A 21950-nucleotide genomic window follows, 5' to 3' on the forward strand; every position below is an offset into this window, starting at 1 on the left:
TAACTGCTTTGTGATATGAGCATTCATCTCATAGAGGTAAAGCTTTCTTTTGAGAGAGCAGTTTGGCATCACTGTTTTTGTGGTGTCTGAGAAAGAATATTTGGGAGCACATTTAAGCCGATGGTGTAAAAGTAAATATCCTGAAATAAAACCTAGAAAGAAGTTTTCTGAAACATTTCTTTCAAATCAGTTAATTCATCACACAGAGTTACAGGTTTGCTTTCTTTTTTTTTTTTTTTTTTTTTTTTTTTTTTTTTTTTGAGACGGAGTCTCGCTGTGTCCCCCAGGCTGGAGTGCAGTGGCGTGATCTCGGCTCACTGTGAGCTTTGCCTCCCAGGTTCACACCATTCTCCTGCCTCAGCCTCCTGAGTAGCAGGGACTACAGGTGCCCACTACCATGCCCGGCTAATTTTTTGTATTTTTAGTAGAGACGGGGTTTCACCATGGTCTCGATCTCCTGACCTTGTGATTCGCCCACCTCGGCCTCCCAAAGTGCTAGGATTACAGGCGTGAGCCACCGCACCTGGCCGGTTTGCTTTCTTTGAACAGTTTGGTAGCACTGTTTTTATGGAACCTGCAAAAGGATATTCGGGAGCTCCTAGAGGTCTATGGTGAAAAAGGAAAAAACTTCAGATGAAAACTGGAGAGAAGCTCTTCGAGAAGAGGTTTTGTGATGTGTGTATTCGTCGCATAGAATTTAACCTTTTGCTGATTGAGTAGTTCATCATCACTGTTTTAGTGGTATCTGAGAGGAGTTATTTGGAGTCACATTGATGCCTATGGTGAAAAAGGAAGTATCCTCAGATTTAAACTAGAAAGAAGATTTATGAGAAACTGCTTTGTGATGGGTGAATTCATCTCACAGAGTTACACCTTTCTTTTCATTGAGCAGATTGGTAACACTGTTTTTGTGGAATCTGCAAAGGGATATTCAGGAGCGCATAGAATAAAATGGCAAAAAAGAGAAATATCTTCAGGTAAAAACTGTAAAGAAGCTTTCAGAGAAACTCCTTTATGATGTGTTCACTCATCTCATAGAGGTAAACGTTTCTGTTGAGGGAGCACTTTGGCATCACTGTTTTTGTGGTATCTGAGAAGGGATATTTTGGAGCACACTGAAGCCTAGGGTGGAAAAAGAAATATCCTCAGATAAAAACTGGAAAGAAGCTTCCTGAGAAACTACTTTGTGATGGGTCAATTTATCTGACAGTGTTACATTATTCTTTTCATGTAGCAGTTCAGTAACACTGTTTCTGTGGAATCTGCAGAGGGATATTTGGGACCGCATAGAGACCTATGGTAACAAAAGAAAATTCTTCAGGTAAAAACAGGAGAGAAGATTTTGGAGAAATTCCTTTGTGATGTGTGCATTCATCTAATAGAACTAAACGTTTCTGTTGAGGGAGCACTTTGGCATTACTCTTTTTCTGGTGTCTTGGAATGGATAATTTGGAACGCATTGAAGCCTATGGTGGAAAAGGAAATATCCTCATACAAAAACAAGAAAGAAGCTTTCTGAGAAACAGCTTTGTGATGTTGTAATTCATCTCACAGAGCTAAATGATTCTTTCATGGATCAGTTTGGTAGCACTGTTTTTGGGGAATCTGAGAAAGGATATTTTGGATTGCATTGGAGCCTATTGGTGACAAAGGAAATATCCTCAGATTTAAACTAGAAAGAAGCTTTCTGAGAAACATCTCTGTAATGTGTGAATTCATCTTATCTTACAGAGTTACATGGCTCTTCTAATTGAGCAGTTTGCTCTGTTAGCAGATTCCACTGTTTTTGTGGAATCTGCAAGGGGATATATTGGAGCACATTGAGGACTACAATGAAAAAGGAAATATCCTCAGAAAAAAAGTAGAAAGAATCGTTCTGAAAAACTGCTTTGTGATGTGTGAATTCATCTCACAGTGTTACAGTGTTCTTTTCATTCAGCAATTTGCTAACACTGCTTTCTTGGAATCTGCAATGGGATACTTGGGAGTGCATTGAAGCTTACATTTACATAGGAAATATCCTCAGATAAAATCTAGAAGGAAGCTTTCTGAGTAACATCTTTGCGATGTGTTAATTCACCTGACAGAGTTACAAGATCCTTTTCATGGATCAGTTAGATAGCAGTGTTTTTGTGGAATCTGAGAAGGGATATTTAAAAACGCATTGATTCTATAGTGAAAAAGGAAATATCCTTAGATAAAAACTGGAAAGAGGCATTCTGGGAAAGTTCTTTGAAATGTGTGAATTCATTTCCGAGAGTTACACCTTTCTTTTCATGGAGCAATTTGCAAACACTGTTTTCATGGAATCTGCAAAGGGATATTTCTGAGTGCTCTGAGGCCTATGGTGAATAAGGAAATATCCCCATGTAAAAACTAGAAGGAAACTTTCTGAGAAACAGCTTTGTGATGTGTGAATTCATCTCACAGAATTACACTGTTCTTTTCATTTCCTAGTGTGCTAACACTCTTTTTTTTTGGATTCTGCAATGGGATATTTCCGAGTGCATTGAAGCTTATTGTGAGAAAGGAAATATCCTCATATAAAAACCAGAAAGTAGCATATTGAGAAACTGCTTTTCAATGTGTTAATTCATCTCACAGACTTACACGATTCTTTTCATGGGTCAGTTTGGTATCATTGTTTTTGGGGAATCTGAGAAGGCAAATTTTTGATCACATTGAAGCCTATGGTAACAAAGGAAATATCCTCAGATATAAACCGAAAAAGAAACTTTCTGAAAACCTTCTTTGTGATGTGTGAATTCATCTCATAGAGTTACACCTTTCTTTTCATAGAGGAGTTTACTAATATGGTTTTCCTGGATTCCACAAAGGGATATTTTGGAGCACATTGAGGCCTAGATAATATCCTCAGATAAAAACTAGAAAGAAGTTTTATGATAAAGAAGTTTTCTGTGAATTCAACTCACAGAGTTACACTGTTGTTTTCATTGAGCAGCTTGATAACACCATTTTCGTAGAATCTGCAATAGGATATTGGGGAGCACATTGAAGCCTGTAGTGACAAATTAAATATTCTCAGACTTAAACCAAAAATAAGCCATCTGAGAAACTGCTTTGTGATGTGTGAATTCATCTCACAGATTTACGTATTTATTTTCATGGATAAGTTTCCTAACACTATTTTCGTGGAATCTGCAAAAGGCTGTTCACGAGTGCATTGAGACAAGAGTGAGAGAGGAAATATCCTCAGAGAAACACTATAAAGAAGCTTTCTGAGAAGTTGCTTTGTGATTTGTGAATTCATCTCTACAGAGTTGTATGCTTCCTTTCATGGAACAGTTTGGTAGCCCTGTTCTTGGGGAATCTGAAAAGGGATATTTTGGATCACCTTGAAGCCTGTGGTTACAAAGGAAATATTCTCAGATAAAATCTAGAAAGAAACTTTCTGAGAAACTTCTTTGTGGTGTGCAAATTCTTCTCACAGAAATACACTGTTCTTTTCATTTTGAAGTTTGCTAACCTTTTTTTCGTGGAATCTGGGATGCAATATTCCAGAGCGCATTGAGGGATGTGGTGAATAAGGAAATATCCTCAGATGAAAACTAGAAAGAAGGCTTCTGAGAAAGAGCTTTGTGATGTGTGGATTCACCTCACAGGTTTACAGCACTGTTTTCATGGATCAGTTTGGTAGCACTGTTTTTGGGGTATCTGAGAATGGATATTTTGAATCACATTGAAGCCTATGTTGACAAAGGAAATATCCTCAGTAAAAAACTAGAAAGAAGCTTAATGAGAAACTTCTCTGTGATGTGTGAATTCATCTCACAGAGTTGCACCTTTCTTTACATGGAGCAGTGTCCTAAAACTGTTTTCGTGGAATCTGCAAAGGGATATTTGGGAGCACATTGAGGCCTATTTAAAAAACTCAATATCCTCAGATAAACCTAGAAAGAAACTTTGTGAGAAACTGCTTTGTGATGTTTGAATTCATTTCACCATGTTACACTGTTCTTTTCACTGAGCACTTTTCTAACACTGTTTTTTATGGAATCTACAAAGGGATATTTGGGAGCATATTGAGGCATATAGTGAAAATGAAAGTATCATCACATAAAAACTATAAAGAAGCTTTCTGAGAAACTGCCTTGTGATGTGTGAATTCATCTCACAGCTTTGCACTGTCCTTTTCATTGAGTAGTTTGCCAACACTGTTTTTGTTGAATCTGCAAAGTTATATTTTGGAGAGCATTTAAGCTTATGGTAACAAAGGGAATATCCTCAGACAAAAACTAGAAAGCGGCTTTCCAAGAAACTTCTTTGTGATTTGTGAATTCATCTCACAGAGTTACATAATTGTTTTAATCGATCACTTTGCTAGAACAGTTTTTGTGGAATCTGAGAAGGGATATTTGGAATAGCATTGAAGCCTATGGTGAAAAAGGATATATCCAAGACAAAAAGCAAAAAGGAGCTTTCGGAGAAACCACTTTGTTATGTGGGAAATCATCTCACAAAGATACACTGTTCCTTTCATTGAGCAGTTTGCTAACACTGTTTCCATGGAATATATAAAGAAATATTTGGGTGTGCATTGAGGCCTAGAGTGAAAAAGAATATATCCTCAAATAAAAACTACAAAGAATCTTTCTGAGAAAGTTCTTTGTGATGCATGAATTCATCTCACAGAGTTACACCGTATTTTCATTAAGCTCTTTGATAGCACTGTTTTCGTGGAAACTCCAATAGGATATTTTGGAGGGCATTGAATCCTATAGTGACAAATGAAATATCCTCAGATAAAAACTAAAAAGAAGCTCACAGAGTTACACGATCCTTTCCATGGAACAGTTTGGTAACAATGATTTTGGGGAATCTGAGAAGGAATAATTTGGATCTTTTTCAAGCCTACAGTGAAAAAGGAAATATTCTCAGATAGAAACTAGAATGAAGTTTTCTGAGAAAGTTCTTTGCAATGTGTGAATTCATTTCATAGAGTTACACTGTTCTTTTCATTGAGAAGCTCCCTATCACTGTATTCCTGGGGTCTGTAAAGGGATACTTAAAAATACATTGAGCCTATAGTGGAAAAGGAAATATCCTCAGATAAAAACTAGAAAGAAGCTTTCTGAGAAACTGTTTTGTGATGTGTGAATTCATCTCACAGAGGTACACCATTCCTGTCATTGAGCTGTTGGTTAACACTGTTTTCTTGGAATATGGAATGGGATATTTCAGAGATCATTGAAGCTTAGGGTGACAAAGGAAATATCCTCAGACAAAAAATAGAAAGAAGGTTTCTGAGAAACTGCTTTGGGATTTGTGAATTCATTTCACAGTGTTACATGTTTCCTTTCAAGGAGCAGTATGGTAGCAATGTTTTTGGGAAATCTGAGAAGGGATATTTTCAATCGCATTGGAGCCTATGGTGACAAAGGAAATATCCTCAAATAAAAAGCATAAATCAGCTTTCTGAGAAGCTTCTTTGTGATGCATGTATTCATCTCACAGAGGAACACCTTTCTTTTCGTGGAGCAGTTTGCTAACACTGTTATCGTGGAATCTGCAAAGGGATATTTGTGAGCACTTTGAGGTGTATAGTGAAAATGGAAATATCCTCAGGCTAAATCGATAAAGAAGATTTCTGGGAAACTGTTTTGTAATGTGTGAATTCACGTCACAGAGTTACACTGTTATTTTCACTAAGCAGTTTGGTAAAACTGTTTTCTTGGGATTTGCAATAGGATATTTGGGAGTGCTTTGAAGTCTCTTGTGACAAAGGAAATATCCTCAGATAAAAACCAGAAATAATCTTTCTGTGAAACTGTTTGGTGATGTGTCAATTCACCACACAGTTTTTCACCATTCCTTTCATTGAGAAGTTTGTTAAGTTTTTTCCTGGAATATGCAATGGGATATTCCAGAGCTCATTGAGGAATATGATGAAAAAGGAAATATTTTCAGATAAAAACTAGAAAGAAGCATTCTGAGAAACCACTTTGTTATGTGTCAATTCATCTCACTGAGTTACACCGGAGAGATAGGGATATTTTGGATAGCATTGAAGCCTATGTTGTCCAAGGAAATATCCTCAGGTAAAAGTTGAAAGAAGCTTTCTGAGAAACTTCTTTGTGATGTATGTATTCATCTCACAGAGTAACACCTTCTTTTCATGGAGCAGTTTGCGAATACTGTTTTCATGGAATCAACAAACGGATATTTGGGAATGAGTTGAGGCCTCTGTTGAAAAAGAAAATATCCTGAGATAAAAACTAGAAAGAAGCTTTCTGAGAAACTGCTTTGTGATGTATGAATTCATCTCACAGAGCTACACCTTTCCTTTCATGGAACCGTTTGCTCACATTGTTTTCATGGAATCTGCAAATTGATGTTTGGGAGTGCATTGACACCTATGGTGAAAGGGAAATTATCCTCAGATAAAAACCAAAAAGAAGCTTTCTGTGAAACTGCTCTATGAGGTGTGAATTCATCTCACTGAGTTAGCCTGTTCTTTTCATTGAGAAGTTTGCTAACACTTTTTTCGTGGAATCTGCAATGAGTTATCCCGGAGACCATTGAGGAATATGGAGAAAAAGGAAATATCCTCAGATAAAATCTGGAAAGAAGGGGTCTGAGAAACAGCTTTGTGATGTGTGAATTCATCTCACAGAATTACACCCTTCTTTTCATGGAGCAGTTTGGTAGCGCTGTTTTTGGGGATTTGAGAAGGAACATTTTGGATCTCATTGAAGCCTATGCATGACACAGGGAAATATAGTCAGATAAAAGCTACCAAGAAGCTTTCTGAGAAACTTCCTTGTGATGTGAGTATTCATCTCTCAGAGTATCTTCAGACAAAAACTAGAAGAATTAAAGTCTATGGTGAAAAAGGATATATCCTCAACCATAAAGTAAAAGGAAGATTTCTGAGAAACTGCTTTGTGATTTCTGAATTCATCTCACAGGGCTACACTGTTGTTTCCATTGAACAGTTTGCTAATACTATTTTTGTGGAACCTGGAATTTGATATGTCGGAGCACATTGAAGGTTAGGGTGACAAAGGAAATATCCTCATATAAAAACTAGAAAGAAGCTTTCTGAGAAACCGTTTTGTGATGAGTTAATTCATCTCAGTGAGTTACATGATTCTTTTCATGGATCAGTTTTGTAGCACAGTTTTTGGAGAATCTGAGAAGGATTATTTCCGATTGCAATGAAGCCTATGGTGACAAAGGAAATGTCCTCAGATAAAAACTAGAGAGAAACTTTCTGAGATTTTTTTTTGTAATGTGTGAATTCATCTCACAGAATTACACCTTTCCTTTCATGCAGCAGTTTCCTAACACGGTATTAGAGGAATCTGCAAAGGGATATTTGGGAGCACACTGAGGCCAATACTGAAAAAGGAAATAGCCTCAGATAAAAACTCGAAAGAAATATTCTGAGAAACTGCTTTGTGATTTGTGAATCCATCTTACAGAATTATACCACTCTTTTCATTGAGAAGTTTGGTAACACTGCTTTGGGGAATCTGCCAAGGGATATTTGGGAGAATATGCAGTCCAATGGTGAAAAAGGAAATAACTTCAGGTAAAAACTGGAGAGAAGCTTTCTGAGAAAACCCTTTGCTATGTGTGCATTCATCTCATAGACCTAAACGTTTCTCTTGAGGGAGCACTTTGGCATCACATTTTTTGTGGTGTCAGAGAAGGGATATTTGGGAGCGCATTGAAGCCTATGGTGGAAAAGGAAATAGGCTCATATGAAAACTAAAAAGAAGCTTTCTGAGAAACTGCTTTGTGATGTGTTAATTCATCTCCCAGAGTTATACGATTCTTTTCATGGAGCAGTTTGGTACCAATGTTTTTGGGGAATCTGAGAAGGAATATTTTGGTTCTCATTCAAGCCTATGGTGACAAAGGAAATATCCTCAGATAAAAACTAGAAAGAAGCCCTGTGAGAAAGTTCCTTGTGATGTGTGAATTCATCTCACAGAGGTACACCTTTCTTTTCAAGGAATAGTTTGCTATCACTCTATTCCTGGAATCTGCAAAGGGATATTTGGGAATGCATTGAGCCTAGAGTAAAAATGGAAATATCCTCAGATGAAAACTAGAAAGAACCCTTCTGAGAAACTGTTTTATGATGTGTGAATTCATCTCACAGAATTACACCATTACTGTCATTGAGCAGTTGGCTTACACTGTTTTATTGGAATATGTAATGGGATATTACAGAGATCATTGTAGTTTGCAGTGACAAAAGAAATATCCTCAGACAAAAGCTAGAAAGAAGGATTCTGAGAAACTGCTTTGTGAGATGTGAATTCATCTCACAGAGTTACACGATTCCTTTCAAGGAGCAGTATTGGTGCACTGTTTTGGGCGAATCTGAGAAGGGATATTTTCGATTGCATTGAAGCCTATGGTGACAAAGGAAATATCCTCAGATAAAAAGTAGAAATCAGCTTTCTGAGAAGCTTCTTTATGACGTATGTATTCATTTCACAGAGTAACACCTTCCTTTTCATGCAGCAGTTTGTTAACACTGTTTTCGTGGAATCTGCAAAGAGATATTTGTGAATGCTTTGAGGCCTATAGTGAAAAAGGAAGTATCCTCAGATAAAAACTAGAAAGAAGTATTCTGAGAAACTTCTTTATGATAGGTGAATTCATCTTACAGAGTTACACTTTTCTTTTCATGGAGCAGTTTGCTAACATGTTTTTCGCGGAATATGCAAAGGGATATTTGGGAGCCCACTGAGGCCTATACTGAAAAAGATAATGTCCTCAGATAAAAACTAGAAAGAAGCATTCTGTGAAACTGCTTTGTGATGTGTGAATTCATCTTACAGAATTATACCATTGTTTTCATTGAGAAGTTTGATAACACTGTTTTCATGGAATCTGCAATAGGATATTTGGGAGCGCATTGAAGCCTATGATTACAAAGGTTGTATCCTCAGATAAAAACCAAAAAGATGCTTTCTGTGAAACTGCTTTGTAATGTGTGAAGTCATCTCACAGCGTTACACCATTCTTTTCATTGAGAATTTTTTAACACTTTTTTCCTGGAATCTGCAATGGGATATTCAGAAGCACTTTGAGGAATATGGTGAAAAAGCAAATATCCTCAGAGAAAAACTAGAAAGAAGCTTTCTGAGAAACAGCTTTGTTGTGTGTGAATTCATCTCACAGAGTTACGCCATTCTTTTCATGGAGCAATTTGGTGGCACTGTTTTTGGGGAACCTGAGAAGCGATAATTTGGATAGCTTTGAGTAGTATGGTGACAAATGAAATATCCTCATATAAAAACTAGAAAGAAGCTTTCTGAGAAAGTTCTTTGTGATGTGTGATTTCATCTCACAGAGTTACATCATTTTTTTCAAGGTGCAGTTTGCTAACACTGTTTTTGTGGAATCTGGAAAGGGATATTTGGGAGCATATTGATTCATTTAGTGAAAAAGGAAATATCCTTAGATAATAAGTAGAAAGAATCTTTCTGAGAAACTGCTTTGTGATGTGTGAATTCATCTCACGGAGTTACACGTTCTTTCCTTAGCAGTCTGATAACACTGGTTTCATGGAATCTGTAATAGGATAATTCGGAGTGCATTGAAACATAAAGTGACAATGGAAATATCCTCATATAGAAACCAAAAGGAAGCTTTCAAGAAACTGCTTTGTGATGGGTGAATTCATGTCACAGAGTTACACCATTCTTTCCATTGAGAAGTTTGCTAACACTTTTTTTTGTTAGATCTGCAATGGAATATTTTGTAGCCCATTGAGGACTATGGTAAAATGGGAAACATCCTCACATAAAAACTAGAAAGAAGCTCTCTCAGAAACTGCTTTGCAATGTGTGAATTCATCTGACAGAGTTGCACTGTTCTTTTCATTGAGCAGTTTGATAACACTGTTTTCATGGCATCTGCACTGGGATATTTGGGAGCGCATTGAAGCCGATGGTGGCAAAGGAAATACCCTCAGATAAAAACGAGAAAGGTTTCTGAAAAATGACTTTGTGATGTGTGATTTCAACTCACAGAGTTATACTGTTTTGTTCATGGATCAATTTGCTAACACCTGTGTTTGTGGAGTCTGCAAAGTAATATTTGGAGTACATTGAGGACTATACTGATAAAGAAAATATCTTCAGAGAAAAAACTAGAAAGAAGCCTTCCTAAAAACTTCTTTGTGATGTGTGACTTCATTTCACAGAGTTACACCATTCTTTCGTTGAGCAGTCTGATAATACTGGTTTCATGAAATCTGTAATAGGATACTTGGGAGCACATTGAAGCCTATGGTGACAAAGGAAATATCCTCAGATAAAAACCAAAAAGGAAGCTTTCTGAGTATCTGCTTTGTGGTCTGTGAATCTATCTCACACTGTTACACCGTTCTTTCCATTGTGAAGCAAGCTAACACTTTGTTCGTTTAATCTACAAAGGGGTATTCAGGAGCAAATTGAGGAACATGGTGAAAGAGGAAATATCCTCAGATAATAACTATAAAGAAGTTATCTGAGAAATATCTTTGAGATATGTGAATTCAACTCACAGAGTTACACCATTCTTTTCATAGAACTGTGTCATAGCACAGTTTTGGTGAATCTGAGAAGGGATATTTTGGATCACATTGAAGCCTATGGTTTCATCCCACAGATTTACACCTTTCGTTTCATGGAGTAGTTTGCTAACACTGTTTTCATGGACTCTGCAAAGGGATATTCCGGAGCACCTTGCAGCCTGTAGTGAAAAAGGAAATATCCTCAGATAAAAACTAGAAAGAAGCCTTCTTCGAAACAGCTTTGTGATCTGTGAGTTCATCTTACAGTGCTACACTGTTCTTTTCATTGAGCAGTTTGATAACAGTTTTTGAGGAAACTGCAATAGGATATTTGGGAGCACTTTGAAGCCTATAGTGGCAATGGAAATTTCCTCAGATAAAAACTAAAAACAAGCTTTCTGTGAAACTTCTTTGCAATGTGTAAATTCATCTCACAGGTTTACAACTTTCTTTTCATGGAGGAGTTTGCTAACACTATTTTCTGAAATGTTGAAAGGGATATTCACGAGCACATTGAGGGAAATGGTGAAAAAGGATATATCCTCAGACAAAAACTAGAAAGAAGCTTTCTGAGAAACTACTTTGTGATGTGTGAATTAATCTCACAGAGTTACACGATTCTTTTCTTGAAACAGTTTGGTAGCACTCTTTTTGGGGAATCTGAGAAGGGATATCTTGGATCGCATTGAAGCCTATGGTGACAAAGGAAATATTCTCAGAAATAAACCAGAAAGAAAATTTCTGAGAAACTTATTTTTGATGTGTGATTCATCTCACAGAGTTACACCAGTATTTTCATTGAGAAGTTTTCTGAAACATTTTTCCTGGAATCTGTGATGGGATATTACAGATCGCATTGAGGAATATGGTGAAAAGGGAAATATCCCTGGAAACAAACTAGAAACATGCTTTCTGAAAAACAGCTATGTGATGTGAGAATTCATCTCACAGTTACAGTGTTCTTTGCATTGAGTAGTGTGCTTACACTGTTTTCTTGGAATCTGCAATCTGATATTTTGGTGCATATTGAAGGTTACGGAGATGAAGGAAATATCCTCATATAAAAACTAGAAAGAATCATTTTGAGAAACTTCTTTTTCATGTGTGAATTATTTTACACAGAGTTAAACCAGTATTTTCATTGAGAAGATTGCTAACGCTTTTTTTGTGGAATCTGTGATGGGATATTCCAGAGTGCATTGAGGAATATGGTGAAAAAGAAATATCCTCAGATAAAAACTAGAAACAAGCTTTCTGAGAGATTTCTTTGTGATATGTGAATTCATCTCATAGGGTTGCACAATGCTTTTCATGGGTCAGTTTGCTAGTGTTGTTTTTGGGGAATCCGAGAAAGTATATTTTGGATCGCATTGAAGCCAATGGTGACAAAGGACACATCCTTAGATAAAAACTAGAAAGAAGCTTTCTCAGAAAGTTCTTTGTGATATGTGAATTCATCTCACCGAGGTGCACCTTTCTTTTCATGGAGCAGTTTGCTACAACTGTTTTCCTGGAATCTACAGAAGGACATTTGGGAGTGGAATGAGGCCCATGGTGAAAAAGGAAATATCACCAGATGAAAACTATAAAGGAGATTTGTGATAAACTTTGTGACGTTTGAATTCATCCCACAGTGTTACACTGTTCTTTTCATTGAGCAGTTGTCTAACTCTGTTGTTGTGGAATCTGCAATGGGTTATTTCGTAGCGGATTGAAGCTTAGGGTGACAATGAAATGTCCACAGACAAAGGAAAAAGAAGCTTTCTGAGAAACTGTTTTTTGATCTGTGAATTCATCTCTCAGATTTACAAGATTCCCTTCATGGAGCAGTTTCATAGCACCTTTTTTGGGGAATCTTAGAAGGGATATTTTAGATCCCATTGACACCTATGGTGACAAAGGGAGTATCCTCAAATAAAATCTAGAAAGAAGCATTCTGAGGAACTATTTTGTGATTTCTGAATTCATTTCACAGAATTACATGATTCTTTTCGTGGATCAGTTTGGTAGCACTATTTTTGGGGATCTGAGAAGGGACATTTTGGATTGCATTGAAGCCTGTGATGACAAGCAAAATATCCTAAATAAAAACCAAAAAGAACTTTCTGAGAAACTGCTTTGTGATTTGTGAATTCATCGTCAGCACCAATCAACTCGTCATCTACATCAGGTATAACTCCCAATGCAATCCCTCCCCCATTCCCCCTCCCCACAATAGACCCCGGTGTGTGATGTTTCCCTTCCCGAGTCCAAGTCGTCTCATTATTCAGTTCCCACCTATGAGTGAGAACATATGGTGTTTGGTTTTCTGTTCTTGTGATAGTTTACTGAGAATGATGGTTTCCAGCTGCATCCATGTCCCTACAAAGGACTCAAACCCATCCTTTTTTATGGCTGAATAGTATTCCATGGTATGTATGTGCCACATTTTCTTAATCCGGTCTGTCACTGATGGACATTTGGGTTGATTCCAAGTCTTTGCTATTGTGAATAGTGCCGCAATGAACATATGTGTGCATGTGTCTTTATATCAGCATAATTTATAATCCTTTGCGTATATACCCAGTAATGGGATGGCTGGGTCATATGGTACTTCTAGTTCTAGATCTTTGAGGAATCGCCATACTGTTTTCCATAATGGTTGAACTAGTTTACAGTCCCACCAACAGTGTAAAAGTATTCCTATTTCTCCACATCCTTTCCAGCACCTGTTGTTTCCTGAGTTTTTAATGATTGCCATTCTAACTGGTGTGAGACGGTATCTCATTGTGGTTTTGATTTGCATTTCTCTGATGGCCAGTGATGATGAGCATTTTTTCATGTGTCTTTTGGCTATATGCATGTCTTCTTTAGAGAAATGTCTGTTCATATCCCTTGCCCAGTTTTTGATGGGGTTGTTTGTTTTTGTCTTGTAAATTTGTTTGAGTTCTTTGTAGGTTCTGGATATTAGCCCTTTGTCAGATGAGTAGATTGCAAAAATTTTCTCCCATTCTGTAGGTTGCCTGTTCACTCTGATGGTAGTTTCTTTTGCTATGCAGAAGCTCTTTAGTTTAATTAGATCCCATTTGTCAACTTTGGCTTTTGTTGCCGTTGCTTTTGGTGTTTTAGACATGAAGTCGTTGCCCATGCTTATATCCTGAATGGTATTACCTAGGTTTTCTTCTAGGGTTTTTATGGTATTAGGTCTAACATTTAAGTCTCTAATCCATCTTGAATTAATTTTTGTATAAGGAGTAAGGAAAGGATCCAGTTTCTGCTTTCCACTTATGGCTAACCAGTTTTCCCAGCACCATTTATTAAATAGGGAATCCTTTCCCCATTTCTCATTTTCCTAAGGTTTGTCAAAGATCAGATGGCTGTAGGTGTGTGGTATTATTTCTGAGGGCTCTGTTCTGTTTCATTGGTCTATATCTCCGTTTTGGTACCCTTGTCATGCTGTTTTGGTTACTGTGGCCTTGTAGTATATTTTGAAGTCAGGTAAAGTGATGCCTCCAGCTTTGTTCTTTTGACTTAGGATTGTCTTGGCAATGTGGGCTCTTTTTTGGTTCCGTATGAACTTTAAAGCAGTTTTTTCCAATTCTGTGAAGAAACTCATTGGTAGCTTTATGGGGATGGCATTGAATCTATAAATTACCTTGGGCAGTATGGTCATTTTCATGCTATTGATTCTTCCTATCCATAAACATCGTATGTTCTTCCATTTATTTTTGTCCTCTTTTATTTCACTGAGCAGTGGTTTGTAGTTCTCCTTGAAGACGTCCTTTACATCCCTTGTAAGTTGGATTCCTAGGTATTTTATTCTCTTTGAAGCAATTGCAAATGGAATTTCATTCATGATTTGGCTCTCTGTCTGTTACTGGTGTATAGAATCCTGGTGATTTTTGCACATTAATTTTGTATCCTGAGACTTTGCTGAAGTTGCTTATCAGTTTAAGGAGATTTTGGGCTGAGATGATGGGGTTTTCTAAATATACAACCATGTCATCTGCAAACAGCGACAATTTGACTTCTTATTTTCCTAACTTAATACCCTTGATTTCTTTCTCTTGCCTGATTGTCCTAGCCAGAACTTCCAACACTGTGTTGATAGAAGTGTTGAGAGAGGGCATTCCTGTCTTGAGCCAGTTTTCAAAGGGAATGCTTCCAGTTTTTGCCCATTCGGTATGATATTGGCTGTGAATTTGTCAAAAATATCTCTAATTATTTTGAGATATGTTCCATCAATACCGAATGTATTGAGAGTTTTTAGCATGAAGGGCTGTTGAATTTTGTCAAAGGCCTTTTCTGCATCTATTGAGATAATCACATGGTTTTTGTCTTTGGTTCTGTTTATATGCTGGATTACGTTTATTGATTTGCATATGTTGAACCAGCCTTGCATCCCAGGGATGAAGCCCACTTGATCATGGTGGATAAGCTTTTTGATGTGCTACTGGATTCGTTTTGCCAGTATTTTATTCAGGATTTTTGCATCGATGTTCATCAGGGATATTGATCCAAAATTATCTTTTTCTTTGTTGTGTCTCTGCCAGGCTTTGGTATCAGGATGATGTTGGCCTCATAAAATGAGTTAGGGAGGATTCCCTCTTTTTCTATTGATCGGAATAGTTTCAGAAGAAATGGTACCAGCTCCTGCTTGTACCTCTGGTAGAATTCAGCTGTGAATCCTTCTGGTCCTGGACTTTTTTGGTTTGTAGGCTATTAATTATTGCCTCAATTTCAGAGCCTGCTATTGGTCTATTCAGGGATTCAACTTCTTCCTGGTTTAGTCTTGAGAGACTGTAAGTGTCCAGGAAAGTATCCACTTCTTCTAGATTTTCTAGTTTATTTGCGTAGAGGTGTTCATAGTATTCTCTGATGGTAGTTTGTATTTCTGTGGGGTCGGTGGTGATATCCCCTTTATCAATTTTTATTGATTCTATTTGATTCTTCTCTCTTTTCTTCTTTATTCATTTTGCTAATGATCTATCAATTTTGTTGCCTTTTCAAAATCTAACTCCTGGATTCATTGATTTTTCTAAGGTTTTTTGGGGCCTCTATCTCCTTCAGTTCTGCTCTGATCTTAGTTATTTCTTGCCTTCTGCTAGCTTTTGAATATCTTTGCTCTTGCTTCTCTAGTTCTTTTAATTGTGATGTTAGAGTGTCAATTTTAGATCTTTCCAACTTTCTCTTGTGGGCAATTAGTGCTATAAATTTCCCTCTGCACACTGCGATAAATGTGTCCCAGAGATTCTGGTACGTTATGTCTTTGTTCTCATTGATTTCAAAGAACATCTTTATTTCTGCCTTCATTTTGTTATATACCCAGTAGTCATTCAGGAGCAGGTAGTTCAGTTTCCGTGTAGTCGAACTGTTTTGATTGAGTTTCTTAGTCCTGAGTTCTAGTTTGATTGCACTGTGGTCTGAGAGACAGTTTGTTATAATTTCTGTTCTTGTACATGTGCTGAGGAATGCTTTACTTCCAATTATGTGGTCAATTTTGAAGTAAGTGCGATGTGGTGCTGAGAAGAATGTATATTCTGTTGATTTGGGGTGGAGACTTCTGTAGATGTCTATTAGGTTAGTTTGGTGCAGAGATGAGTTCAATTCCTGGATATCCTTGTTAACTTTCTGTCTCATTGATCTGTCTAATGTTGACAGTGGAGTACTGAAGTCTCCCATTATTATTATATGGGAATCTAAGTCTCTTTGTATGTCTCTAAGGACTTGCTTTATGAATCTGGGTGCTCCTGTATTGGTTGCATATATATTTAGGATATTTAGCTCTTCCTATTGAATTGATCCCTTTACCATTATGTAATGGCCTTCTTTGTCTCTTTTGATCTTTGATGGTTTAAAGTCTGTTTTATCAGAGACTAGTACTGCAACCCCTGTTTTTTTTTTTTTTTTTGTTCTCCATTTGCTTGGTAAATCTTCCTCCATCCCTTTATTTTGAGCCTATGTGTGTCTCTGCATGTGAGATGGGTCTCCTGAATACAGCAAACTGAAGGTTCTTGACGCTTTATCCAGTTTGCCAGTCTGTGTCTTTTTTTTTTTAATTTATTTATTATTATACTTTAAGTTGTAGGGTACATGTGCATAACGTGCAGGTTTGTTACATATGTATACTTGTGCCATGTTGGTGTGCTGCACCCATCAACTCGTCATTTACATCAGGCATAACTCCCAATGCAATCCCTCCCCTCTCCCCCCTCCCCATGATAGGCCCCGGTGTGTGATGTTCCCCTTCCTGAGTCCAAGTGATCTCATTGTTCAGTTCCCACCTATGAGTGAGAACATGCGGTGTTTGGTTTTCTGTTCTTGCGATAGTTTGCTAAGAATGATGGTTTCCAGCTGCATCCAAGTCCCTACAAAGGACTCAAACTCATCCTTTTTGATGGCTGCATAGTATTCCATGGTGTATATGTGCCACATTTTCTTAATCCAATCTGTCACTGATGGACATTTGGGTTGATTCCAAGTCTTTGCTATTGTGAATAGTGCCGCAATAAACATACGTGTGCATATGTCTTTATAGCAGCATAATTTATAATCCTTTGGGTATATACCCAGTAATGGGATGGCTGGGTCATATGGTACATCTAGTTCTAGATCCTTGAGGAATCACCATACTGTTTTCCATAATGGTTGAACTAGTTTAAAATCCCACCAACAGTGTAAAAGTGTTCCTATTTCTCCACATCCTCTCCAGCACCTGTTGTTTCCTGACTTTTTAATGATCGCCATTCTAACTGGTGTGAGATGGTATCTCATTGTGGTTTTGATTTGCATTTCTCCGATGGCCAGTGATGATGAGCATTTTTTCATGTGTCTGTTGGCTGTATGAATGTCTTCTTTTGAGAAATGTCTGTTCATATCCTTTGCCCACTTTTTGATGGGGTTGTTTGTTTTTGTCTTGTAAATTTGTTTGAGTTCTTTGTAGGTTCTGGATATTAGCCCTTTGTCAGATGAGTAGATTGCAAAAATGTTCTCCCATTCTGTAGGTTGCCTGTTCACTCTGATGGTAGTTTCTTTTGCTGTGCAGAAGCTCTTTAGTTTAATGAGATCCCATTTGTCAATTTTGGCTTTTGCTGCCATTGCTTTTGGTGTTTTAGACGCATCTCCAGCACAATCCTAAGTCAAAAGAACAAAGCTGGAGGCATCACACTACCTGACTTCAAACTATACTACAAGGCTACAGTAACTAAAACAGCATGGTACTGGTACCAAAACAGAGATATAGACCAATAGAACAGAACAGAGTCCCCAGAAATAATACCACACATCTACAGCCATCTGATCTTTGACAAACCTGAGAGAAACAAGAAATGGGGAAAGGATTCCCTATTTAATAAATGGTGCTGGGAAAATTGGCTAGCCATAAGTAGAAAGCTGAAACTGGATCCTTTCCTTACTCCTTATATGAAAATTAATTCAAGATGGATTAGAGACTTAAATGTTAGACCTAATACCATAAAAATCCTAGAGGAAAACCTAGGTAGTACCATTCAGGACATAGGCATGGGCAGTCTGTGTCTTTTAATTGAACAATTTAGTCCATTTACATTTAAGGTTAATATTGTTGTGTGTGAACTTGATCCTGTCATTATGATGTTAACTGGTTATTTTGCTCGTTAGTTTATGCAGTTTCTTCTTAACATCGATGGTCTTTACATTTTGGCATGTTTTTGCAATGGTTGTTACCGGTTGTTACTTTCTTTGCTTAGTGCTTCCTTCAGGGTCTCTTGTAAGGCAGGCCTGGTGGTGACATAATCTCTAAATATATGCTTATCTGTAAAGGATTTTATTTCTCCTTCATTTATGAAACTTCGTTTGGCTGGATTAGAAATTCTGGGTTGAGAATTCTTTTCTTTAAGGATGTTGAATATTGGCTGCCACTCTCTTTTGGCTTGGGGAGTTTCTGCTGAGAGATCTGCTGTTAGTCTGATGGGCTTCCCTTTGTGTGTAACCTGATCTTTCTCTCTGACGGCCCTTAGCAGTTTTTCCTTCATTTCAACTTTGGTGAATCTGGCAATTATGTGTCTTGGAGTTGCTCTTCTCGAGGAGTATCATTGTGGCATTCTCTGTATTTCCTGAATTTGAATGTTGGCCTGCCTTATTAGGTTGGGGAAGTTCTCCTGGATGATATCCTGAAGAGTGATTTTCAACTTGGTCCCATTTTCCTCATCAATGTCAGGCACCCCAATCAGACGTAGATTTGGTCTTTTCACATAATTCCATACTTCTTTGTTCATTTCTTTTTCCTCCTTTTTCTTTAGACTTCTCTTCTCGCTTCATTTCATTCATTTGATCCTCAATCGCTGATACTCTTTCTTTCAGTTGATCGAGTTGAATACTGAAACTTGTGCATTTGTCACGTATTTCTTGTGTCATGGTTTTTATCTCTCTCAGTTCTTTTATGGCTTTCTCTGCGTTGATTATTCTAGTTATCCATTCTTCCATTCTTTTTTAAAGATTTTTAGTTTCTTTGCACTGGGTACATAATTCCTCCTGTAGCTCTGAAAAGTTTGATGGACTGAAACCTTCTCTCAACACATCAAAGTCATTCTCCATCCAGGTTTGATCCATTGCTGGTGATGAGCTGTGTTCCTTTGGAGGGGAAGATGTGATCTTATTTTTTGAATTTCCAGCTTTTCTAACCTGTTTTTTCCCCATGTTTGTGGTTTTATCTGCCTTTTGTCTTTGATGATGGTGATGTACTGATGGGGTTTTGGTGTGGGTGTCCTTCCTGTTTATTAGTTTTCCTTCTAACAATCAGGACCCTCAGCTGTAGGTTTGTTGGAGATTACTTGAGGTCCACTCCGGACCCTGTTTGCCTGGATATCAGCAGCAGAGGCTGCAGAAGATAGAATATTGTTGAACAGCGAGTGTACCTGTCTGATTCTTGCTTTGGAAACTTCGCCTCAGGGGTGTACTCCACTGTGTGAGGTGTGGGGTGTCGATCTGCCCCTAGTGGGGGATGTCTCACAATTAGGCCATTCAGGGGTCAGGGATCCACTTGAGCAGGCAGTCTGTCTGTTCTCAGATCTCAACCTCCGTGTTGGGAGATCCACTGCTCTCTTCAAAGATGTCAGACAGGGTCGTTTGTGTCTGCAGAGGTTTCTGCTGCTTTTTGTTTGTTTGTTAGTTTAGCTGTGCTCTGTCCCCAGAGGTGGAGTCTACAGAGACAGGCCGACCTCCTTCAGCTGCTGTGGGCTCCATCCACGCAGTTCCAGCTTCCCAGTGGCTTTGTTTGCCTACTTAAGCCTCAGCAATGGCAGTTGTCCCTCCCCCAGCCTCACTGCTGCCTTGCCGTTAGATTGCAGACTGCTGTGCTAGCAATGAGGGAGGCTCCGCCGGCATGGGACCCTCCCGGCCAGGTGTGGGATATAATCTCCTGGTGTGCCGTTTGCTAAGTCCCTTGGTAAAGTGCAATATTGGGGTGGGAGTTAGTCAATTTTCCAAGTGTTGTGTGTCTCAGTTCCCCTGGCTAGGAAAAAGGATTCCCTTCCCCCTTGCCCTTCCCAGGTGAGGTGATGCCTCGCCCTCTTCAGCTCTTGCTGGTCAGGCTGCAGCAGCTGACCAACACTGATTGTCCATCACTCCCTAGTAAGATGAAACCCTTACCTTAGTTGAAAATGCAGAAATCACCCATCTTCTGTGTCGCTGGTGGTACGGGCTGGAGACTGGAGCTCTTCCTATTCAACCATCTTGCTCCATCCCTACACATCTTTCTTTTTTTGGAGTAGTTTGGTGGCACTGTTTTTCGGAGTCTGAGAAAGGATATGTCGGATCCCATTGAAGCCTATGGTGACACAGGAAATGTCCTCAGATAAAAACTAGAAAGAAGTTTTCTAAGAAAATATTTGTGATGTGTGAATTCATCTCAAGGTCTTACACTGTTTTTTTCATTGATCAGATTGATAACACTGTTTTAATGAAATCCACAATGGGATATTTCAGAGCACATTTGAAGTTTATGGTGAGAAAGGAAATGCCCTCATATAAAACTGGAAAGAAGCTTTCTGAGAAACAATTTTGTGATGCATTAATTCATTTCAAGAGTAACATGATCTTTTTCATGAGTCAGTTTGGTAGTCCTGTTTTTGGGGAATCTGAGAAGTGATATTTTTAATCGCATTGAAGCCTGTGGTGAAAAAGTTAATATCCTCAAATGAAAACCCAAAGGAACTTTCGGAGAAACTGCTTTGCAATGTGTGAATTCATCTCACAGAGTTACACTGTTCTTTTCACTGAGCAGTTTGCTAAAATTGTTTTCGTGGAATCTGCAATAGGGTATTTTGGATCGCATTGAAGCTTATGGTGACAAAGGAACTATCCCCAGATTAAAACCATAAAGAAGCCTTCTGTGAAATTGCTTTGTGCTGTGTGATTTCATCTCAGAGAGTTACAAGTTTCTTTTAATTGAAAAGTTTGCTAACGCTGTTTTCGTCTAATCAGCAAAGGAATATTTGAGAGTGCATTGAGGCCGATGGTGAAAAAGGAAATATTCTCAGATAAAAACTAGAAAGAAGCTTTCTGAGAAACTGCTTTGAGATTTGTGCATTCTTCTCACAGAATTACACCATATTTTTCATGGAGCACTTTAGTAGCACTGTTTTTGGGAATTGGAGAAGGGATATTATGGATTGCATTGAAGCCTATGATCAAAAAAGGAATATCCACAGTAAAAACTAGAAAGAAGCTTTCTGAGAAACTCCTTCATGATAAGTGTTTTCATCTCACAGAGTAGCACAATTCTTTTCTTGGAGCAGTTTGCTGATATTATTTTCGTGGAATTTGCAACAGGATATTTGGCAGAGCATTGAAGAATATGGTTACAAAGAAAATATCCTCAGACGAAAACCAAAAAGAAGCTTTCTGAGAAACTGCTTTGTCATGTGTGAATTCATCTCACAAATTTACACCTTTCTTTTCACGGAGCTGTTTACTAACACTGTTTTCATGGAATATGCAAAGTTATATGCATGAGCACGGTGAGGCCTGTGGTCAAAAGGAAAAATCCCCAGACAAACTAGAAAGAAGCTTTCTGAGAAACTGCTTTACAATGTGTGAATTCATGTCAAAGAGTTACACTGTTCTTTTCATTGAGGAGTTTGCTAACACTGTTTTCCTGGAATCTGCAGTGGGATATTTTGGAGTGTATTCTAGATTATGGTGACAAAGTAAATATCCTCATATAAAAACCAGAAGAATTTTTTCTGAGAAACCGCTTTGTGATCTGTTAATTCATCTCTCAGAGTTACAGAATTCCTTTCATGGTTCAGTTTGGTAACAGTGTTTTTTGGGAATCTGAGAAGGGAAATTTTGGATCACATTGAAGCGTACAGTGACAAAGGAAATATCCTCAGATAAAAATTAGAAACAAACTTTCTGAGAAAGTTCTTTGTGATGTGTGAATTCATCTCAC

The sequence above is a fragment of the Macaca nemestrina genome, chromosome 18, assembly GCF_043159975.1.
Source record: "Macaca nemestrina isolate mMacNem1 chromosome 18, mMacNem.hap1, whole genome shotgun sequence".
Classification (NCBI taxonomy): Eukaryota; Metazoa; Chordata; class Mammalia; order Primates; family Cercopithecidae; genus Macaca; species Macaca nemestrina.